The 21,937-nt window shown below is 45.1% G+C and overlaps 1 protein-coding gene across 5 annotated transcripts in view; it reads right to left on the bottom strand.

The window, feature by feature from the left end:
• The window catches only part of LOC141096188 (beta-crystallin B3-like), a 368,074-nt gene extending 347,429 nt beyond the window's left edge, over positions 1 to 20,645 (bottom strand). The window contains exon 1 of one of the 5 annotated variants that reach the window (XM_073582654.1): positions 20,432 to 20,645. The gene's annotated coding sequence lies outside the window, so the exon portion shown is untranslated. The remainder of the gene's footprint in view (positions 1 to 20,431) is intronic. The other 4 variants (XM_073582655.1, XM_073582656.1, XM_073582651.1 and 1 more) reach the window with 4 other exon arrangements.
• Between the last annotated feature and the right edge of the window lie 1,292 nt (positions 20,646 to 21,937).

The raw sequence follows: 21,937 nt of genomic DNA, 5'->3' as shown, positions 1-21,937 counted from the left end.
AGAGGATATATGGTGACAAGCAAAAGAACTACATAGGATTACATTTGGCCGTGGCGTTAGGCTGGTTTCACATTTGCGCTTTTGTGCGCAGCGCATCGTGCGCACCCGTGCGCATTGCGCACCTATGTTTAACATGACGTGCGCATGGTCTTGCGCACACTTGCGTTTTCGTGCGCATGCGTTTTTTTGTCTTTCGCGCCAGAAGCAACATGTTGCATTTTTTGGTGCGCCCTATCTCTGCAAAAAAACGCTTGCGCATGGAATGCGCAAAAACAACACACTGAAGTCTATGGGAACGCATGCGTGCGCATGGTCTTGCGCACGGTTGCGTTTTTTGCGCATGCGTTTTTGAGTTAAACAAGTCTAGAATGTTCTCTAGACAATGGAAAAAATGTCACACCTAAAAACGCATGTGCATAAAAAAACGCAAACGCATGCAAAAACGCATGTAAAACGCAAGCAACGCTGCGTTTTTTTGACGCATCAGCGTGCGCATGACGTAAAAAAACGCGCGTTTGTTTTGCGTTTTTCTTTGCGTTTTTTATGCGCCCGATGCGCTGCGCAAAAAAACGCTAATGTGAAACTAGCCTTAGGCTCTCTTTACATCTCGTACAGCGCATATGTTGGATTTTTTGGGGTCAGGTGTCAGTTGAAAAGTCGTTCATGCCATATTATGCGGAATATCGATATCTCACCATTATAAGACCAGAGTAGGCCGCAGACAAAAACTTTCACAGAACAATTGACTGACAAATCGCTAAGACCTGTTGCACACTACCGTTTTCAGGAGTCAGTCACAATCCACAGTTCGGGGAAAAAAACGGATCTGACGGATTTGCCTGGCCGATCCGTTTTTTTTTCCCTATAGTCTTGTATTGGCGGCAGATTGTGACGGATGGCATTCTGTTGCATCCGTCGTGCGGCGGATACGTCATAAAATTGGGTTGTCTGGAAAAAAAAACGTCCATAGGAACGGTTTTTTGCCTGCATCGAAAAGGCGGATCGTCTGGTGAACGTCGCTGTCCGTCGTGTGGTAGAATGGACGCCTACGGGCGACGGATCCGTCCCCGTCCGTCACATGACGAAATCAGTTGATGGATTCCGTTTCTTTAGGCTATGTGCCCACGTATGCAGAAAATTTCTGCTTCAAAACCGGACTCCTTCCCAAAAAAACGCGCGTTTTTGATGCGTTTTTTTCCCGCGCGTCTTCTGACTCATAGAAAACAGCTAAAAACACGGGCTTTTCTGCAAAATTAATGAGCATGCTGTGTTTTTTACCGCAAAGCATTTTTTTCCCGGAAAAAAACACATCAATGTGCACAAAAAGTGAGGAATTCATTTAAAATGAATGGGATGCTTCTTGTATGCGTTTTTGAGGCGTTTTGACCGGGACAAACGCTTCAAAAACGCTAAAAAAAAACCGATTATGTGGGCACAGAGCCTAAAACGGAGCATGCCAAGAAGAATTTCCTTTCCTGAAATTTAACCCCAAAACCCGTTCTGCTCTCTGTCTCTTTTTCTTTAAAATTCCACCAACTACTGCTTTAATGCATCCGTTAAAAAACGGATCCGGTGCATCAGTTTTTTGCAAACTGCAACGGATTCGTTTTTTCAACACTTTGATTTTGACTGAAGCCTGAAAACGGAAGTGTGAAACAGGCCTAAGAGAACAGCAGCCTAAAACCCGTCATGTACGCCAGCTACAACACCTTCCATAGATTGTAAGCTTGTGATCGGGGCCCTCACTGCTTCTGTAACTGATGAAATGTGTTACATTGTATTGCTTTTATGGTCTTTACATGTCCCTGGTTAATTGTAAAGTGCTGTGGAATATGCTGGCGCTTGAAGCATGGTGGGGAAACATCATACTTTGGGGGTGATTTTCTGAAAAGGGGACAGGACGACTGCACCGTATTGAAGGGAGGATGGATGGGGTCATGTATCGCGAGATTTTGGACAACAACCTCCTTCCCTCATGAAGAGCATTGAAAATGGGTCGTAGCTAGCTTTCCAGCATGACAATGACCCGAAACACACAGCCAGGGCATCTAAGGGATGCCTCCGTAAGAAGCATTTCAAACTCTTGGAGCAGCCTAGCCAGCCTCCAGACCTGAGTCCAACAGAAAATCTTTGGGGGGAGCAGAAACTCAATGTTGCCCAGCGACAGCCCCGAAACCTGAAAGTTCTGGAGAAGATCTGTATGGAGGAGTGGGCCAAAATCCCTGCTGCAATGTGTGCAAACTTGGTCAAGAACTACAGGAAACGTCGGAGCTCTGTAACTGCAAACAAAGGTTTCTGTGCCAAATATTAAGTTCTGTTTTCTATTGTATCAAATAATTTGCATTTTATTGCATGAAATAAGTATGTAAAAATCATACAATGTGACTGTCTGGATTTTTTTAAGATTCGGTTACTCACAGTTGAAGTGTGCCTATGATAACAATTACAGACCTCGCTATTCTTTGTAGGTGGGAAAACTTCAAAATCGGCAATGGATCAAATACTTATTTTCCCCACTCTATCATGACAACTTCCTAAGACAGAAAACTACTTTTACTTTCACGCTGCGGCCTTTAACCTGCACAAATGTAGACAGCAGCTGTCCAATACCCTTCCACCACCTATAATGAACTGGTGAACAATGAATGCACTGCCGCTATAAAGTTATAATAAAAATACAACGTAAATCTTACAGCCTCACACATAGCGCTAACTTCCATGAACAGGTCCGTTGCACCGGGTCAGACTTCTGACAGGTCCATGTGGCAACCAATACTTTTTAGCCTTGGGGACATTAAAAGTCAGTATTAAGTTATTTCCACTCACACCCATCTGCCGAAGAATAAATGTAAAAGGACCAGTTTGAGCTGGTTGGATTAGCAAGAAATGACAACCAAAATGTGTTTTGCAACCTCCTTAGCTACCACTAATGTCATCAATGGCATTACAGGATGAAGCAATGCAGAGCAATTATATAGAATATCGTGCAGCCTTCAAGAGAGGGTGTGTGTACTCCATGCTGGAGAGGGACGAAGAGGTCAGGACCGTACTCCAACTGTTCTGCTCAAGTACATCCAATATAGCAACAGAACAGAGCTAAAACAAACCGGCCGCTAAAAGGTTCAACATGGGCTCACGCTAAAACCACGGCCAATGGGACTAAGGTTTTTTTCATCGAAGTGTATATTTCTTAACAGCCATGAGAAATGTGTTTAAAATTTCTATTTATGGGTTTTAACAAAAAATTGATTTCAAGTCATATGTTCATTATCAAAAGAACGGGACTCTGGCTAAGGCCTCTTTCACACATCAGGTTTTCGCCGTCAGGCGCGATCCGGCGCTTTTGACAGAAACCGGATCCGGCGAAATGCAATGCCGGATCCGGTTTCCCCCCATTGACTTGCATTTGCGCCGGATCGCGCCGGATGGCCATGCGTTTCATCCGGTTTTCGCCGGATCCGGCAATGTGTCGCGATCCGGCGTCTGGAAAAAACGGCTACTGTAACGTTTTTTGTCTCCGGCGAAAAAGCCGGACACGCCGGATCCGGCGCGTCCGGCTTTTTCACACAATGAAAGCCTATGAGCGCCGCAATGCGCCGGATCCGGCGAAAGCCACACCCAACATGCCACCCAAGCCAAGAACCAGGAGCAGGAGAAGGCAGCAGACATCTGCAGCAGCAGCAGCACCATCAGCACCACCACAAATGGAGCAGCAAATGGAACATGCTGAGGAGGGGAGTCCAGCAGCAGATGAGAGATGGTAATTATCAAATCCCCCATTCCTCCAAACTAGGGCCATGGAATATCAAGATATTCATTGGCCCTTTGTTTCTCTTTATTCAACAGCCGCCAAAGAGATGCAGCAGCAGCAGCAGCAGCAGCAGAAATGGCATCACTGGCAGCAGCAACAGCAGCAGCATTACACACAGCCATGGAGTCTGGCCATCAACAGGACAGCACATCTTCTTCTGGGAGCCCTCCCTCGCATCGTCAGCGTTTGACGGTAAGTTTTTATTTCCAAAATCCATCATCTCTGTAATATATGTCTATTCATTGCCTTTTATTTCAAAACAGGAATCACAAGATGAAGAGGAGCTCCCAGAAGAAGAAGGAAGGGGTGGACAGACACCTGGAGTGGGCTCACAATTGGTAAGTTTTTTGCATCAAACGCAGAAACACAACATCACACTACACACAACACATAGAAAACAATGTTCTGCAGACCACACACAGCAAACAAATGCCTACATCCAAAGACATAACATTTTTTGTTTTCTTCTCTAGTCTTCCCAATCTGGTGCTCGGCCAAGAGGTCCTCGCAGTGCCTCCCAGGGTCGTCGGCGACAGCAACGCGGCGGTCACCAGCGTGTAAGTATAAATGTTTTTGCTTTGTTTGTTTGAATTTTTTATTTCATTTCTTTTGTGGAGGCTAATTATGTTATTTTTGTCTTTTTCTTTAACAGCCTTCACAGCGTGCTCCCGACTCTGATGGTGAGGATGGAGGACTCGATGTGGACCGCCTCATCGATCTCGTCAGAGAAAGGGAGCCGCTCTGGAATATGGCTGACCGCCGCCACGCTGACCTGATCGTTACCCGACGACTCTGGGAGGAAATCTGTTCGCTCCTTGTGGGCCGCTGGGAGGACCTCGATGTTCGGGCCCAGATTAAAGAGCGTAAGTATATACAGTACCGGTTGCTTGATGTAAACCAGTGTTTCCCGAACTCCAGTCCTCGTGGTCCCCACGGATCATGTGTTCAGGATTTCTATTTACTATGGAAATCCTGAAAACATGACCCCTGGGGACCATGAGGACTGGAGTTTGGGAAACACTGATGTTGTATACTAACCACTCCTTTCTCGTTTCAGGGAACAGAATTGTGAATCGGTGGCGGTCTGTGAGGGATCGTTTCAAGAAGGAGTTCAATAAAGAGATGCGGGCCCCGAGTGGATCTGGAGGACGCAGGAGCAAGTACAAGTACGCACAAGCCCTGTCGTTCCTCCGGGAAACAATGCTCACCAGAAGGTAAATATTACACACCACATGTGAAAAAAATGTTAGATGTAACTTTTTTTTTTCAGCCAGGGCCATACCATGTCAGTATTTTAATTGTTTTTTTTTTCTTTATTCCACAGCACGGTGAGCAGCACTCGGGAGCCTGCACGATTGGACCCTTCTGAGGCGATCCCTGAGGAGACCGGCACCGAGGGACACTTCGACCGCCCCGGTACATCTGCACCTTCCCAGCCTTCCCACACATTCGACCCATCTGTCCCATCCACCAGCACAGGAGCATCGTGGCCGCCTACATTACATGAAGCTGCTGGTGAGGAGATCGCTTTCCCTTTTTTATCCCACCCTTCTGCCCCTGCCACCTCTAGTACACCTGCGGGTACTGGGCGGCAGCGGCAGAGGGGTCAGGAAAAGAGTTATGCGCAAGAGTTCTTGAATCTGAATGCATCTTTCCAGAACTGTCTAAAAGTCTTGTCAGAGCAAATCTCCGCAGGCTTTCAGCAGATCAACTCCAGCATTCTGGAGGTGAAGACACTTCTGCATTCCATGCATTCAGAAGCAAGATCTTCGCCAAACCACACCTTTTTCAGGTCTGTTGTGGAGCGCATGGCAACACTATCTCCTACCCAGCAGATGCATGTAATGCATTTGTGCCACGGTGCTCTACAGCAGGTTACCTCCCAACCTCCACCTCCCACCACTGTAGTTCCTCCACCTGCACCCCCTCCAGCCACTTTCCATCCTCCCCCTCCTATTACATCTGCACCCCCTCCAGCCACTTTCCATCCTCCCCCTCCTGTTACATACCAGTAACCTCACCAGTACCAGCAACCTCCCCAGTACCAGACATCTCCCCACTTCCAGCAACCTGCCCCGTACCAAACTCCTTCCCCGTACCAAACTCCTTCCCCGTACCAAACTCCTTCCCCATACAACTTTCCATCAACATCATCTGCTCCTACAGTCCCTACCCAACCCTCCACTCCACCGCCCACCACCTCTTCTGCCTCCCACATGTCCACCCATTCTGTAGCTTTTTCCACACCTTCACCTCTAACTGTTCCTTCCCCACCACGATCCCAGTCCTCTCTCCACACACCCAGTGTCGAAGTGTCCCGCAGCCCCTCCAGCAGTATTTCCACCCCACAGTACACAGATTTGTAATGTGTGTTTTTTGTAATAAAAATGCCCATTGGGTTTAAAACCTTTATTAAAAAAGTTTTTTGCACTTTAAAAACATTTTACAAAAAAAAAAAAATTTTAAATAAAAGTTAAATTATCGTTTCACAATGGTTGTCTGTCATTTCTTTCTGCGGCGAACTATGTTTAAAAAAAAGGTTAAATACAGGGTATTTCAAAGGTAAAAAGGTATTCAAAACCAGGTATATAACTGTGGGTAAATTTTAGCTTTTTGCCACAGTTGTGTTCCTGGTTGTGTTTGAAGCAAAGTATTTCACCTAAAAAGTTGTGTTTATTGTTGGTGATTTCCTACCAATGTACACAACTTTTGTTAAAAGGTGAAATACTTTGCATAAAACACAACCAGGTACACACCTGTGGCCTAAAGGTAAAAATAGTAAGACCATGACAAGATAGCCAACTTTGGTTGGCAAAGGTATATACTGTTGGTACAGAAGGTACACAAGTTTAGGGCACAAATCTTTCACACTCTGTCATCCCAGTGTACTCTGCCTTGAGGTGACATAAAGTATAGTGGAAAATTGTCCCTGAAACCGTCACAGAACTTCTAGTGGTAATATTTCCAATGACAACATCCATCTTCGCCAGTAACTTGCTCTTCTCTCCAACCTGCACTTTCTTCTCTACAACCTGTCAAAGAAGGGCTGTAGGAACATGCTATATATAGTTTTCCAGTTGCCAATCCCGTTCGGAAGGCCACAAGGGTCAATTTTAAAAACCGGATCCGGCGTAATCCGTCGAAAAACGGATAGAAAAACGGATGAACCGGATGAGACGGATCCGGTTTTGTCTGTCAAGAACAAGACGGATCCGGCAGAAAACCGGATCCGGCACATCAGGTTTTACAAAACATTTGCCGGATCCGGCATTCCGGCACGATGCCGGATCGCGCCTGACGCCGAAAACCTGATGTGTGAAAGTAGACTAAGGCTACTTTCACACTTCAGTTTTTTTGCTGCGCGTTTTTTGCGCAAAAAAACGCATGGAAAAAATGCATACAAACGCTGCTTTTTTTTCAAGCATTTTTATGCACATGCAGGAAAAAACGCAGCATTTTTATGCGTTTGTATGCATTTTTAGCGCATTTGCGTTTTTTTTCAACATTGTCTTGTTAGTAGTACTAACCCTAACCCCAACCCTTAACCTAACCCTACTAACCCCAACCCTTAACCTAACCCTAACCCTTAACCTAACCCTACAAACCCTAACCCTAAACCCTGACCATACTAACCCTAACTCACCCTAACCATTGTCTAACCAATGTACAACAAAAAAACACATGCGCAAAAAAATGCATACATGCGCATGCCAATGCGCACGTATGCACACCCATAGACTTACAATGGGTGTCTTGCTGTAAGAAAACGCATTGCGTACGCATGCGTTTTTTGGGGCAAGTCGGACGCACAAAAATGCAGCAAGATGCATTTTGTGCGCCCGAGCGCACACTACAAAAAACGCATGCGCACAAAAACGCATACAAACGCATGGGTATGCGCACATAAGCGCATTCCATGCAAAATATAAGGGGGAAAACATGCGTTTTTTAGCGCTAAATAACAGCGCAAAAAAACCGCAAGTGTGAAACCAGCCTTTGAGCCGCAACCTTGCCTTGCAGCCCATAGAACGCCTGCCTGACTAGGCAACTATTAACGTATGTTTGTATGTTCTCTGCATATTCAGAAGGGTTATTATATATTATTCATAAGGGTATAGATATATTCCTATTGGAGTCAGAAGGAAGATGACCCCTATGAATACGCTTGCGTGCTGCTCTTTCCATTTCTCTCTACAACCTCACTATGGTATATTTCCATTGATTCGCCCACAGAAGACAGACTGTCATAGCGCTCAAGTATCATAATGATCGGCGGAGGACTCCTTAGAGGATGTTTTTGCTCAAGGACATCAGACAGTTATGACACTGCCTTCAGGACGATAGTAAAATTAGTGTCCAGAGAATGAATGAAGTGATCGCATGGTCCACGGAGTGGGAGCAGATAAAAGTCATTTCAGGGGTTTTTTTTTGCACAACATGATACTCTCATGTTTGTTCCCCTGTCCTCCACTCACATAGCAAACATTTGGTATTTTCACACCATTAAAAAAAAAAAAAAACACGTTAAAAATGTCATCCAGATGATAAAAAGTCTACAACGCACTTAGGTTGGTGGCATTTTTCTCCCAAAAATGCAGCACATTTTTTTACACTTGCGTGTAAGTTTTTAAAAATTACAGAAATGTTAAAAATATTCCAAAACAAATTTAAAAAATGAATGTAAAAAGTGCCATCAACCGTTGAAATGACATGTTTTTAATCTGAGGGGAACTATAATGTACAGGGTCAACTAAAAACTGCTCCCTTAGGCTGGTTTCACACTTGCGGTTTTTTTGCGCTGCTTTTTAGCGCAAAAAACGCATGCGTTTTTTTTCTATATTTTACATGGGATGCGCTTATGTGCGCATACACATGCGTTTGTATGCGCATGCTTTATTTGTAGTGTGCGCTCGGGCGCACAAAATGCATCTTGTTGCATTTTTTGTGCGTCCGACTTGCCCCAAAAAAATGCATGCGCACGCAATGCGTTTTTTACAGCAAAACCCCCATTGTACTCTATGGGTGCGCATACGTGCGCATTGTAATGCGCACGTATGCGCAAAAAAAGCATGCGTTTTTAAAAAAATGCACCAAAACCAGCAAACAAACGCATGATGCTTTTTTTTCCCATGCGTTTTTGTGCGCAACAAACGCGCAGCAAAAAAACGCAAGTGTGAAAGTAGCCTTAGGCCTCATTCACACGTCTGTGTGTACGTGAATAAATGGTAATGGTGTCATCAGTGTGTCCGTTTTTTATCAACAGTGCTTTTCATGGATGGATAAAAAAATAAATTACCAAGATTCTCCTATACTTTGAAGTGTTATACACTCGAATGCGGTATGTGTATTTCACGGACCCATAGATTTGTGTGGGCCTTTGTCATCCGTGCTACCAGAAAAATACAGACATGTCTACGTAAGTTTTATAAGGGCACACGGTCCTTGAAAAAGCACAGACATATGAATAGCACCATACTGTTGACGCTAAAAAAAAAAAAATAGATACAACGCATATGAGCAACATGGACGCGTGAATGAGACCTTAGGTCATGGGTCCTCAAACTGCGGCCCGCGAAGGACTTTTATCCGGCCCCTGGCCAGGCCAACATTAAACTGCACTGATTACAGGGCCGACGGGCCCTGTAATCGCGGGCAGGACGAGGCGCCGAGGAAAGGCGTTGGGCAGCCCTCTGTATGCAGCAGAGACCACACAGGCGACGTGATTACCATCACGCCGCCTGTGCTGGAAGAAGATGGCGATGAGCGGGCGCCTCTTCAGAGCAGCAGGGGACATAGGCGAGTACTGGTTTTTTTTAACTCCGGGTCCTATTGGGGACCTGTGCTGCATAATGGGGACCTGTGCTACCTTCTGGGGACATGTTCCTGCCTATTTGGGACCTGTGCTACGTATTGGGGACCTGTTCCTGCCTATTTGACACCTGTGCTGCCTATTGGGGACATTTACCTGCCTAATGGGGACCTGTACCTGCCTAATGGGGACCTGTACCAGCCTTTTTGGGGACCTGTACCAGCCTTTTTGGGGACCTGTACCAGCCTTTTTGGGGACCTGTACCAGCCTTTTTGGGGAACTGTACCTGCCTTTTTGGGGAACTGTACCTGCCTTTTTGGGGAACTGTACCAGCCTTTTTGGGGAACTGTACCAGCCTTTTTGGGGAACTGTACCAGCCTTTTTGGGGAACTGTACCTGCCTTTTTGGGGAACTGTACCTGCCTTTTTGGGGAACTGTACCTGCCTTTTTGGGGAACTGTACCAGCCTTTTTGGGGAACTGTACCTGCCTTTTTGGGGAACTGTACCTGCCTTTTTGGGGAACTGTGCTACATATTGAGCACATTTTCCTGCCTATTGGGGACCTGTGCTGCCTGTTGGGGACATTTACCTGCCTATTGGGGACCTGTGCTACCTATTGGGGACATTTACCTGCCTTTTAGGGACCAATGCTGCCTATTGGGGATTCTTCCACCACACTAGTCTGAGCCTGTGGTAAAAGTGGAGTTCCACCAATATGGGCACAGGTGAGGCCGCATCGATGGGCACTGATCAGGCCGCATCGATGGGCAGTGCAGTCTGTATGTCTCTGTGTGGGAAATTTTATTGCTGGTATATTGTTTTTGTAGCGCTGTATATACGTTGGTATTTTACTAATAGCAATTTTGAATCCCTAGGAAACAATGATATCAAGATAGAGAAAAAATTGACTCGAAGTGTAGGATATTCGAAGAACCCCAAAAAAAAAAAAATCGGTAAGTTTGATGATTTAACTACTTCTTCATTTTTAATATTGTATTTGTTCCTAGTTTATTTTATTATTTCTAAATAAGATATGTGCAGTGTGCATATGATTTTGGTCCTAATTTTTTTTAAACTATATTCCGACCCTCCAGTGGTCTGAGGGACCGTGATCTGGCCCCCTGTTTAAAAAGTTTGAGGACCCCTGCCTTAGGTCTTGTGCACATGACAGTATTTTCGACCCGAGTGCGATCTAACAAAAACATCGGATTGTGCTTTGGACCAATGCGATTCTATGGGGCCATGCACGTCTGATTTTTGCCTCTGACCAAGCCAGTCCAATGGAAAAAAAAAAAAAAAAAAAAAAAAAAAAATTGCAGCATGCCCGAGTTGGATTGGATATTCAGATTGCACTCAGGCATGCAAGTCAATGAGCCATGGGGGGGGAAAAAAAAAAAAAAAAACAGACTGCACTCAAATGACATCTGAGTGAAGTTAAATTTTCATGGACAGAGGGAAAAAAAATCTCCATCTTCTTCATTCTATCTTCTCCTCATTTGAGAGACCCTGATCCCACACACCCGGTCCGATTCTCTCGGATGAGTTGTGTGAGCCTTGCATTATCCCAATGGACTAAGACACATTAATGCAAGTGGTTAAAACAACCAAAAATGTAAGATAAACAATGAACAAAAACCCCACTTACAATCCTGCATAATGCACAGTCATGCCATAGTCCAGATCTCATGGAGTGAGCTTTGATTCTTAACACACTTCCATCTGCTTTCCCACGTCAGTTTTTTATTATGATCCATTCCAGTACAACATTTCCCCACTAAACAGAAGGGAGATTTTCATGTCATCTCTTCTGTCAAATATCCAAAATAACTGGATTTATTCCTTATTTGGGGACACTGTGAGGAGACATGCTAAAGATTTCCCAACTATGCATACTGTTCCAGACTTCTTCATCAGTGCCAGACATGAAAAACATGGCCGTATGGAGTCAGATATAGAAAGTGACAGGAAGAGAGAACAACTAATGTTATTAAGCGATGGGATTTAAGGAGTTAATAAGGCACTTCTGTGAAGCAAGGCAGTATCCCTTTAAATGTGGCTATTTGGTTATATAAAAAAATACACTCCCTTGTGCATGTGACATTACCATGTGCACAGCTCTACCACAAGACCCCGGACATATCACCCCATTACAGAGATCGTGATGTTGTATGATCATGTGAAGAACATCACAACATAACTCCTAAGGAAATGCTGAAAGCGGGCTACTCCTATACTACATACTCCCTTACATATTCCCTAGAGTAACAAATTAGCCCTGAAAACTAAAATGAATGGCAGTAGAGATGTGGAGGTGAAATGATCAGTAAAGGCCAGATGGCCAGTGTATGATCCTGAGACACATGGGCCCAGCCCACCCAACTGACAGGCCTTGTCTAGCACAAATAGGACACAGCAGATGGGAATGAGAAATCACTAACCAGGAAAAGCCTTCAGGGCAAAGTAATGGATACACAGCAGCATAAAATCACATCAGCCATATGTTCTCTAGCTAGGTTCCTCCCAGTAAACATGATGATGCCTAATCTAGAACTTGTAAAAACAATCAACTTTGATTTGTACTTGTTTTTTAAAACCCTCTATTCAAAACAATGGAGGGATTTTCAATTATTCATTATTTACTGCTGGTTACCTAGGTTACTGACCACTTCTGCAGTCTAATCAGTAGTGGTCGGTCTGCTAGGCAAGAAGCACTGTGCATCCAATCTCTCTGCTACATATCCTGGGAGCTGCCATGTTCATATTGTGTTTGAGCCAGAGCTGTAGTGGAGTCGGTGTCGGAATAAAATTGACCGACTAATAAAATATATAATAAATTAGGTACAGTATTTAAATGCAGGATGTGCTGTAAATGTTTTCATAAGAATTTGGGAAAGTTATGAAAATGTTCTCAAAATGTCTGCTCTGTTCCTGATCTAAGGATCTGTGCTGCACTTTATGTACATGCTCAGTAGTGAGGCAGGGCTGTGGAGTCGTAGCTGAGATGAATCTGTGCTGCACTTTATGTACATGCTCAGTAGTGAGGCAGTGCTGTGGAGTCGTAGCGGAGATGAATCTGTGCTGCACTTTATGTACAGCTCAGTAGTGAGGCAGGGCTGTGGAGTCATAGCTGAGATGAATCTGTGCTGTCCTTTACGTATATGCTCAGTAGTGACCAGTGCTGTGGAGTCGTAGCTGAGATGAATCTGTGCTGCACTTTATGTACATGCTCAATAGTGAGGCAGTGCTGTGGAGTCGTACCTGAGATGAATCTGTGCTGCACTTTATGTACAGGCTCAGTAGTGAGGCAGGGCTGTGGGATCGTAGCGGAGATGAATCGGTGCTGCACTTTATGTACAGCTCAGTAGTGAGGCAGGGCTGTGGAGTCGTAGCTGAGATGAATCTGTGCTGTCCTTTATGTATATGCTCAGTAGTGAGGCAGGGCTGTGGAGTCGTAGCCGAGATGAATCTGTGCTGCACTTTATGTACATGCTCAGTAGTGAGGCAGTGCTGTGGAGTTGTAGCGGAGATGAATCTGTGCTGCACTTTATGTACATGCTCAGTAGTGAGGCAGGGCTGTGGGATCGTAGCGGAGATGAATCTGTGCTGCACTTTATGTACAGGCTCAGTAGTGAGGCAGGGCTGTGGAGTCGTAGCTGAGATGAATCTGTGCTGCACTTTATGTACATGCTCAGTAGTGAGGCAGGGCTGTGGGATCGTAGCGGAGATGAATCTGTGCTGCACTTTATGTACAGGCTCAGTAGTGAGGCAGGGCTGTGGAGTCGTAGCTGAGATGAATCTGTGCTGTCCTTTAAGTATATGATCAGTAGTGAGGCAGGGCTGTGGAGTCGTAGCCAAGATGAATCTGTGCTGCACTTTATGTACATGCTCAGTAGTGAGGCAGTGCTGTGGGATCGTAGTTGAGATGAATCTGTGCTGCACTTTATGTACAGGCTCAGTAGTGAGGCAGTGCTGTGTAGTCTGGAGTCAGGGATATTGAGGAGTTGGAGGTTTGGCTTACTGACCCCACAGGCCTGGTTTTAGACTACTGTCAGTCACTAGGAATGAGCTGACGTGTGTAAGTTTGGGTTCTGGTACTCGACCCGAATTTCAACCAATACCCCACTGAAAACAATAGGGACCCCGACCGTTGAGCTGGAAAAGTCTCTCTCTCGAAAGTCCGTGTTCGGTGTTTATCCGCGGCAATTCCACACGTGTGCACATAGCCTTACTGTTCCACTCCTGGATTTGGTTACAAATACTGAGGTATAAAAACCTCAAAACACTAAACATGTGAAAGTGGCCTTAATATGTCCATCAGTGCAAACATCTGAATCCAGGTCTCCAGGTTTCAGACACTAGCCCGGATGTAGCCATTGACCGTAACCTAAAAATAACAATATGCAGATAGCCTGAAGCTGGCCGAATCAAGCTTCAGTGCCCTTACTCTCATCCAATGCTGCCTCTGCAGCCCAACCATACCACCTACCCGAACTGCTAATCATCATATGTGCACCAACCACTGGAAAGCAAAAGTAGGGAGGACTTGTTTGCAGCGTACCCCTGAAGACTCTTCTGAGGCTGGTTTCACACTTGCGTTTTTTTTTGCGGTATTTTAGCGCTAAATAGCGCATGTGTTTTTTTTTCCTATACTTTGCATGGGATGCGCTTATGTGCGCATACACATGCGTTTGTACGCGTTTTTCCGCGCATGCGTTTTTTTGCGGTATGCGCTCGGGCGCACAAAATGCATCCTGTTGCATTTTTTGGGCGTCCGACTTGCCTCAAAAAAACGCATGCGCGCACAATGCGTTTTTTTTACAGCAAGACACCCATTATAAGTCTATGGGTGCGCATATGTGCGCATTGGCATGCTTATGTATGCGTTTTTTTGCGCATGCGTTTTTTTTTTTTACCATTAGTTGGACAATGGAATTTAGGGGTTTGGGTTAGAGTTAGGGTTAGTTAAGGGGTTTAGGGCTAGCGTTAGGGTTAGCTAGGGTTTAGGGTTAGGGCTAGTATGGTTTGGTTAAGGGTTAGGGTTAGGGTCAGGGTCAGGGTTAGTATGGTTTGGTTAAGGGTTAGGGTCAGGGTTAGTATGGTTTGGTTAAGGGTTAGGGTTAGTATGGTTTGGTTAAGGGTTAGGGTCAGGGTTAGGGTCAGGGTTAGGGTCAGGGTCAGGGTCAGTAAAGTCATGGTTTGGGTTAGTGTGAGGGGCCTCCTAATGTTGGAAAAAACCGCAAACGCAGTAAAAACGCACTAAAAACGCATACAAACGCATAAAAACGCTGCGTTTTTTTCATGCATGCTCATAAAAATGCTTGAAAAAAACGCAGCATTTGTATGCGTTTGTATGCGTTTTTTCAATGCGTTTTTTTGCGGGAAAAACGCGCTGCAAAAAAAAGCAAGTGTGAAATTAGCCTAAGACTCTGTATATATTCCTTAAAATATATACATATTTCAAACATATCTCATACGAAACACACATGGGACAAAATTGTTGGTTCCCTTCTATTAAAGAAAAAAAACCCACAATGGTGAAATAACTTGAAACTGAAAAGTAATTTTCTATTTAATTTACTGAATATCAACTAATGAAAAAAAAAAAAAAAAAAACAACATCAGACATTACTTTTGATTTGAGGTTCAAAAAAAATATATATATATATATATATATAAAAAAAAAAAAAAACTAATGAAAATCGTGGCACAAAAACAAAGGTACCCCTGGAAAAGAGATTGAAAATAATTTGACCAAAGAGACATGTTATGCGAACTATAGGGTACACCTTAGTTTGACAGGTGTCTTCAAAAACTTGTAATCTGTGTCTGCCTATTTAGAGGGTGAAAAGTAGTCACTGTGCTATTTGGCATCATGGTGTGGACAAAAGAAAGCCGAGGAGAGAGTTGCCTCACGAAATTAGAAAGAAAATTATAGACAAACATGTTAAAGGCTATAAAACCTATATATACTCTTAAAGAAAATAAGAGAGGCTAACTACAAATCTCAGTGTGCATGGGCTGTAAAAGATCTGCAGAGCATACTAGTACTGACTGTTTATAACAATCCCTCCAAGTACTGTCCATCTATAATGCGACCACCATTACTCAGCAAGTGGAAAGAAAATGCACAATAATATATGGACAGCATATTTTAACTACATATTTAACAACTCTTCTGTGCACATATTTGCCATTGCGGAAGCATCGTGTTCGTTCCTGTAGCATACAACCCATGCTGAATAGTCCCTGAGCCTGAAGTCTTGTATAACTGCTATAAAAGGCAATGGCAGAGACAATCCAGCCTATTATGATCAGAACAAAAGTCATTACTGAAATACACAGAACAATGAATTCTCCAGTGTCGGGTTCCTTAAACATCCAGGCATAAAAGTAAAACATGGTATTGTGATGGTGAGCGGTGATCAAATACAGACGGCAATGAGACTTCTCTGTTTAGTTCTTCATTTCGAGGAATGGAGCCTGGGGAACACGACACTGAAGATTCATTACGAATATCAAAGCAGAGGCAAACAATAAAGCAAGCGGTTCTCAGTACAGGTCCATTTACACTGTGCAGTTATCGTGGATGAGCGATCGATAACACGGAAAGGTAAATATACAGGTGATTTCCATGGGATCTTATCTCCAGTCACTGCCACATCACACAGTGAAGATCTGCAAGACACCAAGTCCAGTGACTCCTACTATGGGGTGCAAACAACAAGAAGCTGCCAGAGAAATTGTTTTAGTGGAGCGCATGTCTACCTGCTGCGGTTTTATGGGCGCAATAAGTGACGCCACCGAAATCCGCATCTGTATGAATGGCAACATAGTTACCATTTAATGGGGAGCTGTTTTGTGGGCAGTTTACCAGAGCTTCTGGCACAGAAAACAAGAAATCAGGTTATAAAATCAGTATAAATCTGTGGATTTACGTTTACATGAGCCATCAATGTGTCGACAGATTGTCAACCTGAATCGCCCCACCCCTCGCCCCCAAAAAAAGCAAATGACGTACATGCTACATATGGTTTCTACTACAAATTGGTTGCGGAATTATTGGATATTTCACCACTTCAGCAACTAAAAAACATTTAAAGGGGTTATGCGGAACTTAATTTTTATTTTCTATGGGGGCGCTTATTGGCGAGTAGTTGCTAACTACCTGCCTGCTCTGACCTGCGAGGATCTCTCCCAGCTCAGAGCATTCACGGATCACTCCTGATAGTGATTCAATCACTTTCTGTGAGCAGTTCCCTTTTCTTCTGCTTTACTCTGTCGACAGAGAAGAAGAGAAGGAACTGTACTGTCGATGTGACATCACAGGAAGAGGGAGAATCAATGGCAGGAGTGGTCTGCGACCAAGGATGAGATTGTCACATGGCAGAACAGCAGGGTAGTTAGCAAATACAGACCGACAAATGTCTAGCCCCATAGAAATAAAGATTAAAAGTCCTGGATAACTCCTTTAAATCGATTAGTAACACACGCGATTTTTTTGGCTGATAAAAGGCCATGGTCATACGAACTGTAAAAACTGCGTTTTTTGGGGGTGCCGAAAATTTGCTGCGTTCTACAACTCAAGCCAAGTAGATGTGATCTCATGAAAACTCATGGCCACCATCTGGACCTGTGTGCTTTCTCGTGCATTTATTTCCGATTCGATGGGAAGCCTGAAAAAAAACACAAGTTTTTTAAGTGAAGAATCAAACTTTTCTGTATTAAAAACTTGGCTTCAAATCTGCACCAAAAACACAAAAAAAGGGTAATAAAAAAAACGCAATAATCACAACAGATTGCATTACCATTGCGAATGCTGGTACGGCCACTAGCACAGACAGAAACAACAGGAGAAAGTGATGCGTTTACGCTACGTGGGGACGTGGCCTCACCGGGGACTAATCTGTTGCAGGTACCAATCATACATGAAGGTCACAGCACAAAGATCGGCAGCTTCGGCATGTCAGTAAATAACTAAGGAAGTCTCCTTCCAGACCGATTTCTAATGACTGCAGGAAGCTTACAGGGTTTACTCCACATGACAAACAGCAGCCTGTGTACCATCACGCAGCTGCTCGCTCGGTATATAAGCCCCCAGCCCGGACCCACACGCCTGAACACTGCTGCCTCACACCAGACATCATTGCACATGACAGCTCCAACCTGAAAGTGAATTCCTTTGGAAAGTTTTGTTATTCCTCTGTATTTAGACACCATGACACCTCCAGCTACAAAGAAGGATTCACCTCCCATATAAACAGTGGGGTCCATGTTCTTCCACACAGCTGGGGGGAGGGATGGGAATTTCCCTTTCCTGCTCGCATTTCTCCCAATGGTCCATGTTTTGATACGAGGGGGTGCAATAGGGAGGGAGTCTGCTTACTTTATTTTTTTTCTCTTCTCCCAGTCAGGATTTGCAGAATGCGGGATAGGCGCAGTAGGAGTGCTCCGACCTTTGGATACCACTCATATTACTGTACATGGGAATATTGCAACTGAAATAGCCTAATAAGGGAAGAAGGGCCACCTATCCTAGGGAAATGAGAACTCCGGACCGACACAGCAGACACCAAGTGCAAAGTCGCTAGGAAGAGAGGTTTGTTGTGTTTGTAAACACAGAAGAGAAATAAAAAGTATCACTGCAGCCATGCTGCATAGCAAAGAGCCGGGCACTGAAGTATCCATGTACATTTCTATTCGATGTGACAATACACGACGTTTCAGCCACAACAGACCTTCATCAGATATATGGACTGCCGAGGAGGAGAGAGGATCATGGAGGGCGCCGTGCCCTGCTCTATTAAAGTCATATACTGGCGATGAGGGATGTTAGCAATAACACCTAAATTACTGCCAGCTATGCAGTCTATCGTATACGTGGGGCCTTAATGTAGTTACAGTCTAGCGAGGGCCGATGCCTCATATAAGGCCACGGTCAGTATTTACCGCAGTATCTGTAAGCAAAAACGGTGACGGGTTTCTATTATACTTTCCCTCTGATTGTTCCACTAATGGTTTTGGTTTACACATAATGATGTAAAATACTGAAGGTGTGAACGTGGCCCAATAGTGCTGGAGAAGGTTTACACACACGGGCGGCACGGTGGTTCAAATCCCACCAAGGACAACATCTGCAGGGAGTTTGTATGGGTTTCCTCCGACATACTGATAGGGAATCTAGATTGTGAGCCCCATCGGGGACAGCGATGATAATGTGTGCTAACTGTAAAGCGCTGCGGAATATGTTAGCGCTATATAAAAAAATAAAAATAAAGATTATTACATCCAGGGCTGTGGAGTCGGAGTTGGAGTTGGAGTCGGTATAAAATGGACCGACTCCGACCCCTAAAATATATAATAAATTGGGTACAGTAATTCAATGCAGGATGTGCTGAATATTTTTTCATAGGAGTTTGGGAAAGTTATGAAATGTCCTATAAATGGCTGTTATATTCCTGATCTAAGGCTACATTCACACACACTGTTTTTCCTGTGTTTTTTGAGGATACGTTTTTCAGCTGCAAAAGCTGATCATCTTTTTAAAAAACTGCATCACCTGAAAGGTTTTTGAGCTCATAGATAATGTTTTCAATAGCAAAAGCAGATTAGAAATCTGCTCTATCTATATATCCATTTATCCAGATCTGTCTATCCATATCGTATCTGTACCAAAAAGAATGAAAACCGGGTAGTACACCAATATATATTCTGTTCTATCTAAATATCTTGATTATTGGATCATAAAAATGATTAAATGTCTGAGATTCACATTGTACTACAATAAATTTTTCACTTAAATAAAAGCAATATGTCTGGGAGTCGGAGTCGGAGTCGTGGAGTCGGAGTAAGGGAAATTGAGGAGTCGGAGTCGCAGGTTTGGCTTACCGACTCCACAGCCCTGATTACATCAGCCCGTTAGAATATTTGCCCAGATATAAATATAGACGATAGATCTTGATGAAGTCCCAAAAAGTGCTACTTTTCTTCAACCCCTTTACGGTCTCACAGATTACACGGTCTCACCAGGTCATACAATGAGTAACCCCCACCACCAGGGATGTGATTACCAACTTGCTCACTGCCCTACACCACCAGGGATGTTACTATGAACCCATGCCCTGCTCTCCATCACCAGGTATCCTAACCTTCAGTACTTGAGACTGACAGTAAAAGGATCAGATCGGAAAATTAGTTTTGTAGGGGATTTCCTGCCCCATTCACTTGTACGTCGGAGGCAAGCTGTGCCATTGACGTTACGGCCCCACACGCCTGCCGATCGCATCCACAATACTCATTAGAATAGGACATGTGTTCTATACCTGTCGCGTCTGGGCAGGTTGGCACCACTTGTCTCCGATGTGGACGTGCTGGAATATCCCTTTAATAGTAGATGATGCTATATGCAGGTATGCTGGCCAAAGGGGGCACACACAGCGCAGACACAGGGACACCGTGGTCCCATACAGGCTATGACGACAGAGCCATGGATGGGCAGCAGCGGGACCCCCAGACCACACTCCATACTTACAGGGCCAACCACACAGCCGCCGTCCACCACAAACCTGCAATGGCAGTCTTTCTGGGGCAGCCGGGGACCTAGCCCCTAAATGCCCCCCACAGTCAGTGGGACCTGGCTGACAACTGAGAGCATGGAGTAGAAAAGTCACTACTGGCCCCTGGCACCATGCGGCACGGCAGAGAGCTGCTGCCACCTGTGGCCCCACCACAAGTCCCAGCATGCCCGCGCTCATCTCTTGTGCAGCCGCCCCCTCTGCAGGAAAGTTTCCCGTGCCCTGGTCCGGAGCACTCACCTGGCCGGCCGCCCCGTCCCCTTTGTCCCCCGGTGTCCGCTCTCACCGCCTTCCTTCCTCTTTCTCCATGTTCCACCTGCCTGAACAGAGGCAGCTCCACCCGACCAACCCAACCTGCTGCGAAAGCGCCCAGGCCACGCCCCCTGCCCTACCGTGCCTTCCACAGGGAACCCCAGCAGGGACAAAGGCCGCGCAACCTAGTTTGTTTGTCAGCTATGTGGGCGTGGCCAAGGCTTGGAAGCTGCTTTGTTAGCATGGCAACCTGTGGCTGGAGATAAGGGAGTAGGGTATCGCTGCCGTCTATCGCCACCTGCTGGCTGTGCAGCGCACTGCACGCCCAGTGCTGACTTTCTCCCTGGTGTTGTTCTTGTGCTTGGGGATTCTGTCTGTGGTGTTCTAGTGAAACTTCGGCAGCATCACCACAGCGCTGTCCGCTGCTGCTAACACTAGGGGGAAACACTATGTGCCCACGCTAGCGTCTTTAAACGCTCAGGAAACTGATCCCCTTCCCAGAAAACGCACGTTTTATTTCCACGCGTTTCTTGCGCGTTTTTTGCACAAAAGTTGCGCGTTTTTGACGCGATTTTTTCCGCACGTTTTCTGGGAACATTGGAAAGGGCTAAAACCGCTGAGCAATGCGGAAATTAATGAGCATGCTGCGTTTTTAGCCGCTAAGCGATTCCTGAGCAGTTAAAAACGCATGCATCGGCACAAAAAGCCAAAAACACATGCAAATTAATGTGAAGCTTCTTTTAAGCGTTTCTGCAGCGTCTGATCCGGCTCAAACGCTTAAAAAAACGCACCGTGGGCACAGCCTGAAGCGCTCTTCTGCTCCCAGAAATCCCCCGCTGCAGTTTGCTTAAAAAAAGACATATTGCCGTCCCCGTGTCCAGCACTGAGTCTCTGCCGCTGCTCCCGGCGTCTGGTACTGTCTGCAGCGCTAGAGTCAGATCACCGGCGCTGCAGCCAATCAGGGAGCTCAGCAGCTCCGTCCGAGCTGATGCCAGCAGCCGCTCTGCTCACTGATTGGCTGCAGCGCTGCTGATGTGATGTCAGCGCTGCAGACAATAACAGAGGACTCAGCATTGGACCCGGGGAGGGTGAGAAAAGCAGAGGTTGTTGTTTTAAGCTGGAGGAGAGAGGGTTTTTTTTTTTAAACTGGAATATTTCTTTAAATATGCCCCTTGTGTAAAAGATTTACCAGTGTTTCCACGCAGTGTGTTTTACCTGAGGAGGACAGCAATGGCCAGAAAGATGCAGCGCCAATTCTGCATTAAAGTGGGCACTTTTTGATGATTCTTTCTATATTTGTGGTGGGGTTTTACACACTTTGCAAAAAATTCAAACTAAATACACTGTCCAAAAAAATAAAGGGAACACTTAGGCTATGTGCACACGTTGTGGATTACCCTGCGGATTTTTCCGCGTGGATTTGGCTAAATCCGCAGGTAAGGCTGGTTTCACATTAGCGTTGAAACAACGCTGCACACTGCTTCGGTAAGCCCC

This window comes from Dendrobates tinctorius, unplaced genomic scaffold, assembly GCF_039654945.1.
Source record: "Dendrobates tinctorius isolate UK_male_01 unplaced genomic scaffold, ASM3965494v1 ptg000073l, whole genome shotgun sequence".
Lineage (NCBI taxonomy): Eukaryota > Metazoa > Chordata > Amphibia > Anura > Dendrobatidae > Dendrobates > Dendrobates tinctorius.
This window is presented reverse-complemented; position numbering and strand designations above follow the sequence as displayed.